The sequence below is a fragment of the Hypomesus nipponensis genome, chromosome 19, assembly GCF_054491055.1.
Source record: "Hypomesus nipponensis isolate SF chromosome 19, ASM5449105v1, whole genome shotgun sequence".
Lineage (NCBI taxonomy): Eukaryota > Metazoa > Chordata > Actinopteri > Osmeriformes > Osmeridae > Hypomesus > Hypomesus nipponensis.
Genome location: NC_140379.1, coordinates 18,245,445 through 18,260,000, shown reverse-complemented (window position 1 = coordinate 18,260,000; position 14,556 = coordinate 18,245,445). Strand labels below are relative to the sequence as shown.

Sequence of the window (14,556 nt, the reverse complement as noted above, 5' to 3'; positions counted from 1 at the left end):
TAGAGAGGGAAATATCAAATGAAATGGATAAAGAGAAGGGGGTGGAGGGGTTGGAAAGAGAAGGGGGCAGAATGTAAAGGGGGGGGAAGAAAAGCTGGATGTGCCCTGAGGGCAGCATTAGAGCCCCCCCCCCCCCCCCCCCCCCCCGTCTCTCCCTTAATCCCTGCATACCCGGTGGCCCACATAAGGCAGCCCACTCACACTAAGCCACGGGCCAGGCTGGCCTGAAACAACACAAGCACACATCCTAAACCTGCAGCCCAGCTCCCACTCCGCAGCCCTGGCTCTCCCTGGCCTGAACCTCCCCCAGTCTGGCTCTCTGGCTGCCTTGCTGGCCTCTCAGCTCCACAGCTGCTCAGAGAGGGGGCTGACAGGCTCTACTAAGGCTCGAGCAGGGCTTTGGAGGCTTGTTGTGTTCTCTCTGCTTATTTCCCATGCCCTGTTGACGTTGAAATCCTCTCCATTGGAACAAAGGCGCGCTCCAACTCATGAAGATGCGGCGAAGCTTGAATGTTGCAGCTCTGGGCCAGCGAGTCAATGCTGCTCCTTTGTCCTGTCCTGGCTGACTGGATCTGGTTCCTGTCAAGCAGGGGGAGGGGAGAGGACAGGCCAGGGCAGGGGTTGACCTCTCCCCTCTGACCTCTTCATGTTTGCTCTAAGCTCCTTTGTGTCGGGTCTGACTCCAATTTCTGCCCCTTTATCAACATGGTCGGATCATATAGCCTACTCTGTCTTGTCTGAACACTGCAGGGTTATGTGTAACGCCAGTCACTCAAATGACATGGCTCTGTGTGTGTGCGTGTTTGTGTGTGTGCTCCCCCTAAGCCCAGCCTCTCTGTCTCACCTGAGAGTCAGACTGATTGGAATCTGAGTTGCATGCATCAGCACTAGTGTGTTGCCTTCCCAATCTCTGGTGATGCTCAGTCAAAAATAATTAGCCACAATGCTGCCGTTTCAAGTCGGTTGATGTAACCCGAACACACACACACACACACGCAGACACACAAACACACTAGTGTTGCTTCGCACCATTCTTTTGTTATGTTTGTCGTACCAGCTTTGTCTGACAATGAATCTTGTCCAACCTGTCCCATAGAACAATGATGGACACAGCTAAAGGGTATGAATGGGTTAACTATTTGTTTACATTTAGTGCTTTGTGCTGGAGGGAGGGCATGTGAAAGTGAGTGTGTATGAAAGAGATAATGGTTTGGAGGAACTGAAGGACCTAGCCTCCAGGGCCGCTGTGGGCCGGATCCAGAGCTGTCTCAGCGCGACACCCTGATATCTGACCTACTAAAAGAACAAAGTTTACAGCCTCTCCCTCCGCTGCCCCCAGAGACCACTCCACCCTCTCTCCCCCAGGCTAGAGGCTGTTTCCAGGGCCGGGGGGAGCCCAGGCTTCCCCCCTGTCCGGCAGGGCTGGCTGTGTGGTCCTCTCTCCAGCCGGCACTGTCAGTGCGCTGGGAGGCTTCCTCCCCGGTATGTTCCGTCCAACAGGCCTGTGGGCGCTCCTCAGTAGATGAAGGGGCTAGTCATGTCACATCCTGCCCTGCAGGCTCTGCCAAAACTCTGTGTGTTGTGCAGTGTTGATCCTGCTCTGCCGAGACCAGGATGGACTTCCTGCTTGGTCTGTCCTAATGTTTGCAAACAGACAGCTGAAAGGGGCTGTCTGGTTGACTGTGCTGGTCATCCAGGGTGTGTTTTGTTGGGATGATGTAGTCAATCATTGTCCTCCAGTGTGCCTTTTAGCTAAAGCAGCCTAACCTATGTCAGCATACCTCATAATTATCCTGGCTCCTGGACTGTGGTCTAGCTGGAACTAGCTTTGGTAGGCCCCTCTATGAAGAACTGTATACATCCTTCAGGCACAGAAACCAGAGGAGGGCTTGTGTAGCGTGAGTGGAGAGAGAGAGCGAGCGAAGCCCGAGTTGGCCTTCTCTGGTTCTCAGTTGTCCTTTTAAGGTCAGCAGTGTAGCAGTGGGATGTTTACACCAGAGGGGGAGGAAGCTCTCAACACTCAGCTCCACTCATTAATGAAGGCGAATGGTGAACTTCCATTGGTCAGCTTGTTACGGTTGTTGAATCATTTTGAACAGTTTAAAGGATTTGGCTTATATCTGTGAGATATAAAGGTGGAAGGCCACTCCTGTGCATAGCTAATTTGAACGAAGCCCTACATTGATCTCCTCTGGTGTACATGGTCTTCTGACCAACCAGAAGCTGGCCCCTGGGTTAGCACAAGCAATGTAATCCTCGACTGATATGTCCTGTGCATTGTTTGCTTGGTGTACGGCCGCTTAATCTGTGGTCAGGGGATTTTGTCTGTCTCCCCCCACCCCCCACCCTCTTTCTGTCCCACACTGTTTCTTCTAAAGATCAGTGCATGGACTCTTCCTGCGCCTCTCAAACCCCCCTCCCTCCCACACACAAACACACACCACACCATCACCACAGTCCCCGCGTCTGCCCACCAGCCTGGATTCCAGTAGAAATACACCAGCTGTATCGTGCAGGCCAATGACTGCTGCCTGCCTGTCCTGCTTTTGTACCCATGTCCTGACACCCTGCAGGCTGGCTGGGAAGGCCACCAGTGCCCCTGTCTGTAACATAGTGTGTCACAATAGACACAGTGCCCAGTTTGTGTGTGCATGTGTTAGTGATCCAGTGTTATGGAACAAATGACAGACATGCAGGAATGTGACCGTGGGCTGGACAGCTACGGGCCAGTGGAAAGCCCCTCTGACTACCCCCCAAATCCTGATAAGCCCTTCCCCTTAGACTGGGGGACAGGGGGTAGGGACAGGGACAGGGAGGCCTGCGAAAGGGGACGTATATGGAGGAGGGGCTGGGGTTTGGGGGGGGGGGGGGGTGAGGGAGGGAGGGGAGGAGCCCTGGCTGCCATCCTGCTAGCAGAGGGAACATGGCTGCATGCATGCTGTCTGTATGGACCTGAATCTGACCACACCTGGCCTAGAACAGAACCTGAAGTAGCAACACAACCTGAAACAGAAACACAACCTGAAACAGGAACACATTCTTCCTTTCCTCCACTCTCCATTCCATCCCCCCCCACCATCCCTCTCGGCCTCCCTCCTTTAGGCCAGGCTTCAGTCACGTGAAACACCAGTGTGCGGGTCGCTAACCCCTTTATGTCTCTTCTGTTTTTGCAGGACCTGGTGGACAGTGTTGCAGCAGCCCTGGTTGGTTCTCCAGCTGGATTTTAACCTCACCTGTCCGTCCCTCCTTACACAGCCATGGAATCGGTAGGTTCTCCTCCCAGCACCCCTGCCCCCTTTCTTGAGCGAGCCAATGCTGCTGAGCCGAACAGAGACTCAGACACTACTGTTAACAACCTCATAGAGAACGAGTGGATCTGTGCATTGTTGGCTGTGTGTGTGTGGGTGTGTGTGTGTGTGTGTGTGTGTGTGTGTGTGTCAGGGTAGGGTAGGGCAGAGCAGAGCAAACGGTGACATGAGCTAAGCTAGTACCAACAGGCAGTTGTAAAGCCCTGTTTGCAAGGATGGAATGCGTGCAGAGCAGGGCTTAGTGCATGCCCAGGCTCGGCCTTTGTTTAAGGCTTTCTGTGTTTCGGCTACGGTGGCCTTTTGTAGATATAGGTAGGCTATGTAGTGTGTGCACAGTTTGTTGCGTGGTATGGGTCTTTCGGTGTGTGTAAAGAGTGTAAAACGTGCATGTTTGGTGTGTATGTGTCCCCGGGATGGAAAAGTGGGTCACAGTGTGTAGCTGTCTTCTTTTCCCCTTCTGTCTCTCCTCCTCACCTCTCCTTAGCAACAGGAGCTGCTGATGTACACCTGTGCGTTCCAACCGTATCTGCTTATTTTGGAGAGCGAGGAAACTTCTCACAAGACTGTATTTCGTGTGTATACGTGTGTTTTCCCCCCTCGTGATGCCAGTCACATGGTTTCCAGGCACCAAGCTCGGCTAATCAGAATCAGATTTTATTTTTAACCGCTCGTCTAAATCCTCCATTTCATCCAGATTTAGCAGAAAATCTCCTAGGTGCCTGGTTTACTTTTTCTCTGTCTTGCTTTCATTCATTCTTTCTTTCTCCCTCTCTCTCTCCTATCTATGTCTCCCCACCAGCCTTGTTCTTTATCTTCTTGGGTTTATGCGGTATTGTTGTGCTGGCTGGCTGGTGAGGGCTGGGGCTGTGTCAGGCAGAGTTGTAGTGTTGGACGGAGCCACAGATGAAAGACTCTCTCCCCGCTTCTCTCTGCTCATTACCAGCATGGTTCTCTCCCTCTCTCCCCCCCCCCCCCCCTCTTTCTCTCTCCCCCCTTTCTTTTCCTCTCCCCCTTTTGGACACCGGGTATTCCTCTGTGGTATTTGTCTTCAACAGTGCTCCGAACAGGCAAGTGGGTCCTGCCAGTCATGTTACATAACTCCCCCATGCTAGTTAGCCTAGCCAGAGACAACTATAGGAGCTTTGTTCCCCTGAACCCCCCGCCCCCCTCCCTGTCCCTCCCCCCTCTGGCGAGCCACATGCTAACGCTCAGTTGAAAGACTCTGTGTGCTGTGAACAGGCATGGCTCTGTGGTGGGACAGGGGTGTAGAGAGACTCCACCATTACCCCGCAAAATGGCAGGGCACTCCCGTCCTGTCCAACAGCAGCTGTGGAATGTGAACTCTGCAGTATGGGAAGGAAGGAGGAGGAAAGAGGGAGAGAGTTAGGGAGCAGAGCTGTTATTGCCATCTCGTTACGATATCGCATAGACACTGGGTAGACTGCACAACTCATGTAATGACATGTTTCACTTGATGGTTTGATATTTTGAAGTGACGTCCCAGAATAAACACACACACACACACACACACACACACACACACACAGACTATTGCAGCAGGGAGAGCCATGGTTGTATGTGGGCCTGTTGTGCCATTGAAGCAGTGTTCGGAAGTGTGCTGGATCCTGCCAGTGCCTGGGGCTTAGGAGACTGGCAGGTAGGTGTGAGAGCAGGCAGGAGGAGCAGCCCTGCTGATACTGTGAAGAGCAGACACAACCAGGCCTGGCTCCAAGACTCTGCTTACTGCTAGGAAAGACATGGAGGGAAAGAGAGAATGGAAAAACGGGAGATCATTGAATACAGTGAGAGCTGGAGTGGAGTACAGATGTGTCTGGGTTTTAATGAAGCGATGCTCTGCTGCCTGCTGAAGAATATGCTGCTGCTGTCTACCAGAGGAAGATGAGGTGGTCAGGGTCTACTCCCTCACACTCACACACTCTAACACACTCTCGCACACACACACACACACACACACACACACACACACACACACACACACACACACACACACACACACACACACACACACACACACACACACACAGTGTGTTCTTGTAATTATTTTTTTTTGCAAGGAACACTAGTCAGTCTACTGCCTCTGTATGATTGAAGCCTTTTGTATAATTATAGAGATTTGAACACATATGTTGTAGCTAGCTAGAGCCATCAGAGCCGTCACCATCCCTCCGTCCATTTATTGTAAAACAAACAAAACAAACAAGGATGCTAAGCTAAAGGACAAAAAAGATAGCTGCACGTAGCGCCCAACTTTGTCAACACCCATTTAGAGTGTTGAACTGATACCAGCACAGCGTTGTAGAGCATGGAAGCCATGCCCCGCTGCCTATGTGAATGTCCGTGCTTCCCATGAACTACAGGAGCTCAGGGAAGCAGTGGAGGTTCCACCCAAGTTGAGGTGAAAATACATTTTCATTTTTAAACATTGTCCTAAACGGTCCATTCAAATTCATTTATCAGAGCCCAGTTCTAGTGGACTGATGGTCTTTAAAAGGTGGCAGGTGGGGGTGTTTGTGTGTCTGTGGTCATGTTTGCCCATGTGTTTTAGAATAGGGTGTGCTGTAAACTTGTTTTAGCTGTCCATTTTCTAAGCCAAGTTCCCACCCAAGGGCCGGGTCCCCAGCCCTCTGCCCTCTACATCTGATCAGATGTGGAGGCCAACATTATAGCTGCAGCAGAGGAACACACAGAACAACAGCAGAGGCTGAAGGGGAGTGAGAGAACCATCTAGCCAAAGAGGATGTGTATATGTTGAGCAGAAAGAGAGGAGACGCCCTCGAAAAACAACAACAGCTATTCTCCTTGCTGTCCCCTTCCGCCTTCCCTCGATGACACTGTGGTTTTCCCCTGGCTGCTGCCAGATCTCTTTCTTTCTCTTTTTCACCCTCCCTTTCCCTCTCTCCGCTCGTCTCTCAGGATCATGATGACTGGGCTGTTTGTGTGGAGCTAGAGATTAGAGAGCTAATGTTGTGTGTAGACACACACTTGCACACAAATACACAAAGACAGAAAGACAGACAGTTACTCTTTCACCCACAAACTAGGTTGAACTCACACAATAGAACACCTCGGCAGGCCTCATTAGGTCCATGTTTGGGCAGAGCTTCAGTCTCTCCCCCTCTGCTGGACATGGGCTGGTGCTGGCTGCTAGTCTGGCTTTCTGGGAGGCCCAGATAGGGCAAACCTTTGCCCTGCCAGTCAGGAGAGCTTCTGGGTTATCACGCCCAGGGTGGTTATCTGTAGACGGGCCTGTTGTAGACAGCTCTGGTGTTCTCGAAGGTGACTTGAGAGCAGCCTTCTGCCCTGCTAGGCTACTCTGGACTCTGGGGCCGCAGTAATGGCTGTCTTTCTGATTTCTCTCCTTCCATCCTCATCGTAATCTCGATTCTGCCTGGCTTTGTGCGCATACATGGATTAATGCCCCCCCCCCCCCCCCCTCATGCACAAAAACACTTTTTTTGTTGTTGTTGCAGTCTTGTAGTGGCTATCCATGATTCCCTGTCTTTCCCCTGCCTCGCCTCTGGCTGGCCCCTGTCCTAGCCCCAGCCAGCCACAGAGATGTGACCTTGGTTTTAAGTAGCCCTGCTCACACTCTTCTTTCTCCCTCCTGTCTCTGTGCTCTGCTCTCTGCCCTCTCTGCTAGTAAGCCTACACCACTCCTGGGATGGTGTGACCTTGTTCTTCACCACTTGGTATGTCTGCATGCCACTCTACCCCCACTGTCTTTCTCTCTCAAACACACACACACACACACACACCGTTAGGCTAACCAGTTTGTTGTTGCCGTTTGTGGCGATAGGGCCTGGTCTGCTGCTGGAGGTGCAAATGTACCAATGTCCTTCCACAAAGCTCTCTGCTCTGAACGCAGGGTCATGATGACTTATGTCACTATCCAGCCCTGTTGGTCCACCCAGCAACTTGTTAGCTCAGTGCAGCAAAAGCTCTCATGGAATCCCTCTGAGTTGGAGTGCCTCCGATCTACAGTACCAGTCAAAAGTTTGGACACACTTTCCCATTCAGTTGAATGTGAAAATGTGTCTCAACTGGTACTGTATATTTTGATTGACAGACATATTGTTTGCATAATCAATTAATTGGTAGCTTGCTGTTTGTTTCTTTTTCTGTGTCTGTGCACCTTTCCCTGTATTTGCTTGGGTGAAAAGCGTGTGGTATTTATGGCTTGAGGCGGAGTGGGCATGAACACACACACACATAGGCAGGGATTGGCAGGTCTGGACTCCTCCACATCCAGGTGTTCCTCAGTTAGTGGGCACACAGAGACAGCGGAGCGTTTGTGTGTCTTTGTGCGCACATGTATTCATGTGAAAGGCAGATTGCTCTGCCTCTTAACGTGTGGGTGTGTGTGCCTGCTCGGTTTCAGGCTGATTCCTTTCAGTTGTCCAACTGGCTGGAACCGAGGCTAGGCCCAGGCTTGTATAACGAGCACAACTTGGATTTGAAACAACCGCTGCATCCTCACGTCGTCTCTGATCTCTCTCTCTCTCTCTCTCTCTCTCTCTCTCTCTCTCTCTCTCTCTCTCTTTCCCCCCCCCTCTCCTTCTTGTCCTTTCTTTCTTCGCTCCTTTCCCTCTCATCCCATTCTCGGCCTGCTAGAACAGACGATCATCCAGGCAGACAGCTTCATGGTTGTTAGCCTGCTGCTGCTAGGTTGACTTGTGTCAACGGCCTTTAGAAGTCAGAAAGAAATATGGGTGTCATGCATTTTTCATGAAATTAAATTCACTGCCAATTGTGCTGTGAACCTGGCTGCCTTTGTTTACTGGCCCACGTTTGAACCTGCCCTTGTTTATTGGGCCACCCTTATTGTTGAACCCTTAGTGTGCAAATTGTGACGCCGCGGTGAGTGTGTTCGCCTGTGCTCTCTGACAGAGCGAGGCCCGAGCCAGAATCCAACCAGGAGAACAGACGAGGTAGCAGATGGGTCTGCCTGGACTTAACCCCATCCTGCCCAGTTTGTCTGGGGCCAGACACAGGAAAGCCATTGCCTTTGCAACTACTCTAGGCCAAGCCCTCACAGTCAGCCTGCCTCTCTCAAAATCATTCTAGGTGGAAGGGATTGTATGGAGGAGAAGTGTTGTTGAACTGGACTGTGTTCAGGTCAGTGTGGACCACGTTCAGGCCAGCGTGTACTAGTGTTGTCATGGTACCAACATTTCAGTTGTCGGTACCAATTAGGGTTGCCAACTTCCTCAACCCCAAATGCGGGACACTTTCTCTCCCCCCCCCCCCCCCCTGCTAATTCTGTGCCTGATGTGATGCTAGTCAGGGACTTCCATGGTTAATGCGAGCGCGAGCGAATGTTTTGGGCTGATTTCAGCGAAAAATCGTTTTTGGAGCTTGAAACAAAAACATAGCCGTTTGTCCAATTGGTAAAACGTTGTCTAGTGAAGGTAATTAAGTTTACGTTTCTTAGCCTCCTTTTCCATCTTTATATTGTCTCAAATTAGCTTTCGATCTGTCAGTGTCACTGATGTGTGTAAGCGGCACTAAGGGCTGCATACGTTCATTTGGAATTTTCCACCGGAGCTTTAGCTAGCTGGCCAACGTTGCGTTCTCTTCTCCTGTGTTCAATGACTCAATTCATCAAGCTGTAGCTAACGTTAGCTAAGTCTGTCAACAGAGCTCCTGGGTAACTTAACTTAGATATTCCAGAAAATATACAAATGATTGAAACCATCATTCACCAAATTCAGTCAGGTAAATTGCCGAGGCCAGGAGTGCTTTCAGATTGTGATGGTCGTCTGCACTGGTGATGCAAGGCATTTCGCGTTAATATTTCCATGCACTCGCGGTCCCTTCTGACACGCGCACCTGTTCGCAGTTCACTGAATATGAATACCGGCCGGCGAGGCTGTGATTGGAAAACGGGACTGGAGCTGTCCCAGACGGGACAAATCAAAATCACCCATAAATCGGGATGTCCCGGACAAATCGGGACGGTTGGCAACCCTAGTACCAATACCTTTGAAATTCCACGGCTCTCTATACCATGTTCTATACCAAAGCTAAGCTTACATAGGTTACTGAACAACCTTGATTTGTTGACCAGAGCAACCCTCTACAATGCAAGTAAATTACTCGCATATGCGACCAAATTTCACGCTGTGCGACTAAAAATGATCATTGATTAGCAAATGGATAGTAAATTGTTCAATTTCACTCGCCTGTGACTGAGTTAGAGGCAAATAATAAGTTTAGCACAGATTTCAATGACGCACCGTCGCTTGCAGCTGCTCAACAACGAAAACGGAGATTGCCAAAGTAATGGAAAGTTGCAAGATTTGACGCTCGTCGCTAGATTTTTGTCGCTAGGGAATGTAAAACGCTACACTGTCTCTGTGGCTTTGTCTCACAAAAAGATCGACTTGATTTTACGGCACTCGTCACGTACAAAGAGATGGATGCAAACAAGCTGGCTTTCAATTCCAGTCAGAGCAGAAAACACTTTTTGTTTGTTTTCAAGACAATTTAAGATTAGGCCTACTTGTTCAGATTTTTCTTGCTCTGCTAATTAGCTCTGCCAACTGCGAAAGAGCCTTCAGTGCCCAAAAGAGCATACAATCAGAGCAGTCTGCAGCAGTCTCACATCCTCACGCCTTTCAGAAGGCCCAGAGCCTTTAGTCTGGCTCTGCCCTCCTACGTACTTCCGCTCAATTTTGATTTTGCTTCTTTACTGCGTCTGGGATTGAGGTACGTCAATCAAATGTCTCAGGTTAACTTTCTACCTGTCCAATCAGCGAACAGAGGGAATGGCTGAGAACGATGACGTTTTTGTTGTGCGCTAGTTTGTGTTGAAGTTCCGTAATGGCAGCGGAGAAAGATGCGAGTGAAGCCATTCGGTCCGTTGTAGCAATTCAGGCTACAGAGCTTCAGCAGTAGGCCTATGAACCATTGTCAGCACTACAGGTGGCTGAAGTCAAGTAGCAAGAGAAAGCCATTTGCAAAAAAATTGTAGATTAAATCCATATACAACATAAAGAATAATTCAGACATTTAATGTAAAAAGTCTGGCAGGTAAAATAAAAAATTTACTCGCCAATGGCGACTCAAGCTTCATTGTGTCTGTAGAGGGTTGAAGAGAAAGTAGAGAAGAATTCAGAGTGTAGTCGACCCTCCAGTACAGTAAGACTTAGTATGACTGGATAGGACTCGACTGAACATTGAAGATGCTTGTCGCCATGGACTTCATTGCACATGTATAGCTTTGCAGCAAAGTTCATAGCATATAGTACAGTACAGGTGTTGTGCAGGAGATGTTTACCTAATCTAAATCCGGTTGTCTGAGTTCCTCCATGGTTTTGTATATCAAGAGTAGTGTTGTTACAGTACCAATACCAGTTGGGGGGAGGGTGGGGGGGGGCTTGTCTTGTTGACAACTTCAACCAGTGGAGACCCAACAGCATTAGCTGCTTGTCCAGTTTTGCGAATTTAACAACTTTGTAGCTAGATTTAGTGACTTTTCACCTTCCCTAGTAACAAATCTAGCAACTATTAGCCACTAGTTAGCCATGTTATTTCCGAAATTCTGGTATCCAACAGTTTTGTTTGAGTACTGACTTGGTACCGGTACAGGTTTTTGTGACAACACTAGGGTGTACTGTGTTCAGGCCGCGGGGGCCGTGTTCAGGCCGCGTGGGCCGTGTTCAGGCCAGCGTGGACCGTGTTCAGGCCAGCGTGGACCGTGTTCAGGCCAGCGTGGACCGTGTTCAGGCCAGCGTGGACCGTGTTCAGGCCAGCGTGGACCGTGTTCAGGCCAGCGTGGACCGTGTTCAGGCCGCGTGGGCCGTGTTCAGGCCAGGTCAGCGTGGAGGGTGTTCAGGCCAGTGTAACCAGCATGTTTAGCATTGAGCTCCTTATGCAGATCTGGCCCCCGGGGTGCAGCTCCAATGTTAATAGCTAATCAATGGCTGCTGAGTAAACTTTCTGAAATGTTCCCTTCCGAGCCCAGCGTTGTATAGTAGAGGAGGGGGTGTGTCTCTCTGTAGTCAATAGTAACTCTGTGGAAGGCTAATTGATGAGGAAGCAGGCTTGCTTGTGACCTGTTTGTGTGTGTGTAAAGGAGCCGGGTTTATATTTAACTGTTTTAGTGACTGCGTTCATGCAGTAAGTAGCAGCTAGGGATGAATACATATCTTGATGACCAAGCTTGATTTACTACCTTTAGACAAGCAGAAAAACATTTCTCCATTAGGAAGGTTTCAGGTTTTTAACACTCCTGCCCCATTCAAGTCTGAGGCCGGCTAATCCAGATATGATCTCATCCCCTTCCTCTTTCTTATCCTCTCGCTCCCCCACCTTCCCCTCCTTTTGAAATGTTAGCCAAAGTCTATAATGTCATCTGTTCCGACTTTGTAACAAAAATGGTTGCTTTGGCCCTGCCCCCTCCCTGGCCTATGAGACGGCTGAATGGTCAGGGGAGTGGCCCATCAGAGCCAGGCCTCATTGTTGGCAAGGACAGACACAAAGCTGGGGGTCTATAGTCCGCGAGGTTGGGGTTTGCCAGGCATTCCCTGGCCTGACCCCCTGGCTTATCTGAAAAGAGATCCAGACCAGTTAGGCCAGGGTCAAGCTGCCCTCAACTTTCCCCTACTCTGTTTTGGTCACTCGCTGGGTAAATGACTCCTTCTCCCGCTCTTCCCAATGCCCTTATGGTCAGCTCTGCTGACCTGTGGCGGAGCTCTCAGTGACAGCCGAACGCCCTCCAGCCTCTCCTTGTGCCCCGGCTCTGCCTGCCTGAGAGGCCGGGCCTCTGACCAAAGACGTTTACATGAGCAAATGCATGAGTGAGAGGAATGACTGGGGGTTGATGTCTCAAGTCCACTATCTGTGGGTGAGAGGAATTTGTTGGTGGTAGCCCCCACCAGAAGGCTGTCTCTGAAGGCTGCATGCCAGGAACAGGACCAGGGCTGTGTTTGCTGGGCTGGACCTGCTCCTTTGGGTCTCACAGCAACCTCTTGAACAACAAACAGCCGGAATAGCATCGCATTTGTTTGTGGTTGTATGTTTGTGGTTGTGTGTCTGAGATGTAGATACAGTTTGTTGGAGGAAGGCATGATGATGATGGAGTCTAACAACTCAAAATGTTTGTGATTCTGTCCGTGAACTTGGAAGTACTAGAGGCTCACGTCAGCAGTGCTCCATATCTGTGGCTCTATCTGGTCCCCCACTTCTCTCTGAGCTGGTGTTATTTCTGCCGAAATGTCTGTTACCTCCCAGAGCACAGAGTTTACCCAGCTCCTCCTCTCCTCTGTTGTTTATCAGGAAAACACTAGCCACTCAGGAGTGACTCACCACCCTCTCTCTGGCTCACTCTGGATAGATTCAAGACCAAAATAGAACACTAATTATCATATATTTCATTTCACATTTGTTTTGCTCCCCCCCTTCTCTGTCAATCTTTCTTTTTCTCTCACTCCTTTCCTCTTTCTTGTGATTACAAAATGTTCTGTATTTGAAAGTGTGTGTTTGTGTGTGGTGAAGGTGCCGTGGCCGAGCTGACCTCCGCTTGATCCTCTGTTTTAAAGTTCCATTCAGGACTTCTGAAGTTGTTCATATCCCTACAGTTCTTTCTTTCTCCCTCTCTCTTCCTTCCTCCCTCCTTCCCCCAATCTCCTTCCCCCCCCCCCCCCCTCCCCTGGGTTGTGGTATTATCTCTGACTGCTAGAACTCCATTACCTACCCAGCAGCCCTCAGCCTTTAGTCTCAGCCCCAGCTAATACAATGTTCCATTAGATTGCATCAGCTAGATTTATAGCAAGACCCCCCCCCCCCCCCCCCCCCATCTCTCTCTCCCCCATCTCTCTCTTTCGTATCATGGTATGTGGTGAGCATTATGAGAAGGACTGTAGTTCACTGTCCTACACGGCTCCGGCTTAAATCAGGTGACTTGGCCTGGCGTTGCTTGTTGACGTCAGTGTCCCTCCTTCCTCCTCCTCTCTCTCTCGGCCCTAGTGGAAAGCTGTCTGAGGGCCAGGAGCTGCAGCTCTGTTCTCAGGGGACTGGAGACAGGCTCAGGGGAGTTCAGACTGAGGCCAGTCAGAGTACACACACACACACACACAGATAGTCCACTAACACTACTGTGGTTCTCTGTCCCCTCTGGGCTCCACCAGAGGGTTGTGCATGCATAAATAACACGGTTACGCCAAACTGCTGCATTGAGAGAAAGTAGTCGACCCTCCAGTACATTAAGACTCAGTATGACTGGACAGGACTCGACTGAATGTTGATGATGCATGGAGTTCATGTATAGCTTTGCAGCAAAGTTCATAGCACAGGTGTTGTACAGGATATGTTTACTTGATCTACATCCGGTTGTTGAGTTCCTCCATGGTTTTGTGTATCAAGAAGTGTTCTATCAGTGTTATACCAAAATATCAGTAGTCTGTACCAATAGCAGTGAAATTTCACGGTACTCAATACCATTTTCACAAAAATAGGTTACTGAACAACTCTCATAACTCCAGTCACCTACATTATCGAAGATTGTAGCATTATTATGACAAAAGCAGATCATTCCCAAAAAATGTGTGAAGACTGTGGAATGTAGATGTTAAGTGAACTCGGAGAACATTTGTAGAACTCAAAAATATAAATCTTGTCCTCATTTATAAGTAGTAGAAACGTGCTTCATAGGGCTCTTTAAATTATGGTCGCACTACAAGCACAAAACGTAAATTTGTTTCCCCCAAGATTTTCTCGGGGGTGTGGTAGACCTCAATTTTGCCTCCCATTCATTTTCAATGGAATGCCCCGCAAGGCAGTGTGATATACTTGTCAACGCGAACAGGTCGCCTAGCAAGGGAAGCGAACCGTATTATATGCATTTATCAGGGCATTTGTGTACGGGCAATGTCAGTATGTTGCCAGTCAACTAAACTAGCTAGCATAACACGGCTAGCACGTGGCGGTGCGCCACAGAATCAACACCGGCCGGCACATATTGCATAAAAAAAATATATATATATATATATATATTTAGGTTAAAACATGCAGCGTATCCGTTCAGCAGCATTTCCTTTCCCTGCTCTCCCTCCGTCTCTCTGTCATTTGCGCGTCTTTCTCACAGACACACAGTCACAACGTCGGCACACATTAGCAACGATCGGAAAATAACAAGGGCAATGTTCGTAAATGAATTGAACAGTTTTGAGGCGACACACAAGAAGCAAATGCCTGTGTGAAAACAGCTTTATCCCGCACGTCCGTT

General features: G+C 49.5%; 1 protein-coding gene across 1 annotated transcript in view; it reads left to right on the top strand.

The window, feature by feature from the left end:
• The window catches only part of ankrd11 (ankyrin repeat domain 11), an 83,469-nt gene that overhangs the window by 20,100 nt on the left and 48,813 nt on the right, over positions 1-14,556 (top strand). The window contains 1 exon segment of the mRNA XM_084681797.1: positions 3,174-3,266. The gene's annotated coding sequence lies outside the window, so the exon portion shown is untranslated.